This window comes from Miscanthus floridulus, chromosome 1 (genome assembly GCF_019320115.1).
Source record: "Miscanthus floridulus cultivar M001 chromosome 1, ASM1932011v1, whole genome shotgun sequence".
NCBI lineage: Eukaryota > Viridiplantae > Streptophyta > Magnoliopsida > Poales > Poaceae > Miscanthus > Miscanthus floridulus.
In genome coordinates this window covers 126685331-126690465 of record NC_089580.1, presented here as the reverse complement: position 1 = coordinate 126690465, position 5135 = coordinate 126685331, and the positions used below count along the sequence as shown (strand labels likewise).

At 44.8% G+C, this 5135-nt stretch overlaps 1 long non-coding RNA gene across 8 annotated transcripts; it reads right to left on the bottom strand.

The window, feature by feature from the left end:
- Positions 1 to 862: 862 nt before the first annotated feature.
- Positions 863 to 4776, bottom strand: LOC136493046 (uncharacterized). Of its 8 annotated transcripts, none has more exons than XR_010768294.1 (3): positions 2821 to 4770; positions 1966 to 2016; positions 863 to 1416 (listed from the first exon to the last, which is right to left on the bottom strand). It is a non-coding gene; the product is annotated as an uncharacterized lncRNA (long non-coding RNA). The 8 variants fall into 8 exon arrangements; XR_010768293.1 differs by lacking the exons at positions 863 to 1416; positions 1966 to 2016 and adding an exon at positions 2239 to 2555 and having other exon boundaries at positions 2821 to 4587; positions 4680 to 4776; XR_010768290.1 differs by lacking the exons at positions 863 to 1416; positions 1966 to 2016 and adding an exon at positions 2239 to 2555 and having other exon boundaries at positions 2821 to 2898; positions 3682 to 4770.
- Between the last annotated feature and the right edge of the window lie 359 nt (positions 4777 to 5135).

The following is a 5135-nucleotide window of genomic DNA, read 5'->3' as shown; positions in this document are numbered from 1 at the left end:
ATGCAAGTGAGACGGAAGAGGACGGAGGCATCGCGTCGCGCGGAGGCTTGACTATAGCTATTAAAAAATGTCATTTTTAACACCGGAAACGGATTTTTTTCTAGTTGTACCGGTGAGTGTACGTAACGTGGCGCGGCTGTGTGAGCCTGAATTGGGAAACCAGAAACAAGAAGTGTTGATAGCTTTAGATAAGGTGGCTCCGCAGCTGGACGGCGATCGAGTCGGCCACGTACAGTACAACACTCGGATCGAGTACCTGAACTAGACAAACTAATTAATCCGTGTGGCTGACGGCCGGGTCGCGGAATTTTTTATGATTTTCTGAAACGTACAGCGTGGTCGAGCAGCTACCGATCCCTATCGACGAATGATAAAGCCGCTGGCCAAGTGGTAAGGCAACGAGACGTCGCGTTTTTTGCCTGTTTATTAGGGCCTGTTTAGCAGCTCAGTAAACTTATTCACTTCTGAGAGCTTTCCGGTTGTAATTACTTGTGCACAAGAATACTATTGTATTTTTTGCCCCTCTAAACATGTTGTTTGGGTGAAGGGTAAAATGCTTGCTGCCTCTCTGAACATCACCCTTCCAGCAACTCAATTACGTGTTGCAGTCATATCATATGCCAAGAAGAGCGTCGCCTCCATGCTGAGCACCTCATGTCTGCATTTGCCACTCACAAAGCTGCACCACTACCTCGATCTAATCGACGACTTCCACGATGATTTCAGCATTGCGGTAGACCAGACCACGAATGGTATTGGATGGGCCTCTTTAGTTCTCCTTTAAAACGCTAAATTTTTCAAGATTTCCCATCACATCGAATCTTTAGACGCATGCACGAAGCATTAAATATAAATAAAAAATAAAACTAATTACACAGTTTAGACGAAATCCACGAGACGAATCTTTTAAGCCTAATTAGACTATGATTGGACACTAATTATCAAATAACAACGAAAATGCTATAGTAGCATTTTGCCAAAAATTTTGGCAACTAAACTGGGCCCTGGGACCTGAATACGATTGAATAACCGATCTTCAGGTCGCTACCACACTAGGGGTGGGCAAGGAGCAGGGGCGCGCCGCCGTCGCGCGCGTCTGGGGAAGCAGGGGCCGGGAGCCGCCGCGTCGGTCGCCGATTGGGGAAGGAGGCAGGGGCGGCCCTCCACGCCAGCCGCACGGGTGAACAAGCAGGGGCCGGGCGGCGGGCGCTGCCAGCCACACCGGTCGCCTGGGTGAGGAAGGAGGTAGGGGCGGCCCCTCCGCACCGGCTGCCGGGGTGGGGAAGGAGCATGAGCAGCGCTGGTGGGGGTTGTGCACCGCGTGACAGCGCGACCGATGCTTTGGCTCCAACCGCCGCCGCGGAAACGAAGCAAGCGGATGGGAGAGCCCGATAGATGTCGTATAATTTTCCAGACCTGGGGAGGAGATTATTTTTATCCGATTGTAAAATTATTGTGCTAACTGGCCATCCAAACAACAAATTCTAGAATGGATTGGAAAAACCTTAAGGCACTAGTATAGTGCCCGTGCTAACACCATGGTTTCATTTTAGGAATGCACATGAAAACAATAAAACAAATGGGGGGAGAGGGGGAGTTTGATGTTTGATCATGCTAAACCAGTCAACATTGTTATTCAAACATTAAGATTCTTCGAGAAAGTAAGAAACCATATCTACTAAGAATATTAGTAGATGGAAAATGCATACAAATCGTAATCCTATACTACCTAGCTTCTTATATTTCATCGGACACATGAAGATATCGATGGATAGGCAACCGTCCTTTGCACGTAAAAAAGGCGTGATCTCAGGTTTGGAGCTTAGAAAAATAGATTTTGTATTCATGAAAATGAAAAAAAAGAAACAGTCTTTGCAGATAGTAAAAAAGCACTGCTACAACCCACAGGCCGCAACCCAAATACACTTTACATAGTACCGAAAACATTACCAGAACATGACTTACCACCTTCACACCATTGCTTACTATCAAGGTAGGCGTTAGGGTATCCAAACCCTGAAAAACAAGATTCTCACAACTTAATAACCTAACATAAAGGCGATGAACAAAAATTCCAGAGATTGCTGTAAGTCATGATATTCAATGATCGAATGACATAAGACTAGGGATGAAAACGGTACGGATATTTTTCGACCGTATTCGAAACCGAATTCGTTTAGAGGGGTTGAGATCTGTCCGTATCCGAGTCCGGATATCCAACATCCGATACCGTATCTGTATCCGAATACTCAAATCGCATATTTATGATGTCGATATCCAATCGTATCCTATCCGGCATAGTTGACACTATCCGTATTCGAATCCGAATCCGGACAGAAATATGAAAACAAATGTAATATCGGTGATATCCGTCCGTATTCGATCCGTTTTCATCCCTACATAAGACATAACATCATAATGTGCCATTGCGCCATCTAGAATAAGCCGGAGATCACTGTCACTTGCATGAGCATTCACTGCAGTCCTCAACTCATTTATCTGTTTATTTTGGTCCTCTAGCCATCTAGCATATTCAATGTCAAAAGTCAACACTCCTGCAACAAGTTTATAATTTCAGATGCACTTCTAAGGATAAAGATAGCACTCAATCAAGATAGATTAATTAAATCCAGAAACACATAGAGGTACACAGATATAACAAATTAAAATATTTCCATTTCCACTCATGGCATAGGTTTGATCTTCAGAGCTCGAAATGAAGATTCCGTGAAAGTAATATCAAAGAGAGTCAAAATAACAGCACAAAGGTACTATTTTCCAAGCACTCAGTAAACATACATGCAACTAAGAAAGTGTTACCTGCTGGTGAGCTTTCTGGAGTTCCTGCTCCAGTTGTGCAAGTTTCAGCTTACTGCTCTCCGGTTGCTGCACATATGCCTTCACCAAAGATAAGAAGCAAATTGTGATGGCTAATTTGATATATGGAGAACAGACGTGCATCTTGTTGCTCCAAATTAATTTGACATGGATAGCTCAAGGTTGCAGGTGAGTCTCAACGACGATGCTTTTGATTTGAGAACTATGAAGATGAAGCTAAACAGTACGCTGTTAGCGTGTAGTTGGAGGAAAGCAAGATCATCTTATCTGAACTCAGTCATACAGAGCAGCAGCAGATATACTTTTATAAGAACAAAAAATATTGAATGATCAAGATTGACTAAAAAAAACACAAAATTCCTTGGTCCAACCAAATGAACCAGAATAAATCCTTTGGTCCACCAAATGAATCAGATTAAACTTCATTCATTCCGCCCCTGAGGACCAGTCAGTTTTAGGAGCATCTAGATTTCCAGAGGAAACGCTTAGTTATCGCTCTAATCATAGCTTTATTTCATCATATGTTGTGCTATCTATAACATGTACCTTCAGGCTTCAACAAGTCTGAACTCAATCATACACAGCAGCAGCAGATACACTTTTATAAGAACTAAAAATATTGAATGATCAAGATGGCTGAAAAAAACACACAAAATTCTTTGGTCCAACCAAATGAACCAGAATAAATCCTTTGGTCCACCAAATGAATCAGATTAAACTTCATTCAATCCCCGGAGGACCAGTATCAGTTTTAGGAGCTTCTAAATTTCCAGAGGAAACGCTTAGTTATCGCTCTAATCAGAGCTTTATTTCATCATATGATGTGGTATCTATAACATGTACCTTCAGGCTTCAACAAGAATTCCAGTTCTTATGTGTGCGGATCAATGCCGAGAGCAGGCCAGCTGATGCCATCAGCCGATCAGCATGGAGCTTCCGAGCAGACCTCTATCAAACTAAAATCAATGAGCCAATTATATCCAATTTGACTTGCAAATTAACAATCCAATAATAGTAGCATCGTATGCAATGCAAGCAATCTCACGGAACAACACCACACCAACTTGCTGCGAAAGCTGAAGTGAAATCGCTGCAGGACAAACACGACACAGGACGCGTAGTGCTGACAGCCTGACATGGCATGCATAGTGGGGCAGTATGTATAACCTGCTGCAGCGTCTGGCCATCAGAACAAATAGTAAGGAAGCTAACCTTGTCGATCGTGTGTGTGGCAAGAAGATTTGGTTCTTGCTCAGCTTGGCAAGAAGATTTGGTTCTTGCTCAGCTCGGCGAAATCAGAATTTGAAGGTGAGGTTTGTACGGCAAGATCAGGAGCTTCTCTGCTCGGCGAGATTAGGTACTTATTCTGCTCGTCGAGGAGCTTCTCTGCTCGGTGAGATCAAGTAATTGTTCTGTTCGGCGATGAAATCCCAATAGCACCTTCTAGTTTTATATAGAAGATCCAAACGAAGAAAAAAGCAAAAGGAATTCGTGTAGAATGGGGAGTTCGTAACATACCATAGATGTGATGTTTGATTCGATTCCCGATCTGATTGTGGCTCCGACTCCGACGACCAACATGGCGGCGTCGACAGCCTGGTTCCCGCAGGGGAACGGCCTGGGGGCCTACGACGGGCGGCCGGCCGGTCGGCTGTGGCCGCGCTGGGCGGCCTTAGTTGCCGGCGGAGCCGTCCTGTGTGGCCGAGGTGGCCGCCCTAGATCCAAAGGACGAGGAGACGTTCCTCCGGCCTGCGCTCGCGACGGAGGCGGCGGGGAATCACGTAGGAAGGATGAGCACCGGAATGGAGGAGGGATGAGCAACGTATGCGGAGGCAACGTACGTGCTGCGGCGAGGCTTCCTAGGTGCGGAGGCAGGAGATCGAGGGGAGGCGGACTCCGCGTGGAAAGAGCCGCGGATTTCTCGTGAGTAAATTTTTCTCGGCGTCAATATTTCATTTTCCACGACGCATGGAGGGAGAGGAGGAATACTATATAAAATATGTTGATAGTTGGATCGTGCATGAGTAATGAGAAAAAATATTGAAAACAGATCTAGGCGGTTGATTCGGATGTGGTTGGTTTTGTATGTATAATTTTTGGGATGCATTTAGAATGGCTATCTCAGCGGGGGGATGTTTTTCTGGGTGGACCAAACGAAGAAAACTTAGTACATTAGTAGGGTAGATGTAACTTTACATAGAGGACTGATGCCCTGACGGCGATGGGTACGAGCTGTAAATTTACGCCTTGTTTAGATGTCATCCAAATTCTAAGTTTTTTTACTCTCTTTATCACAT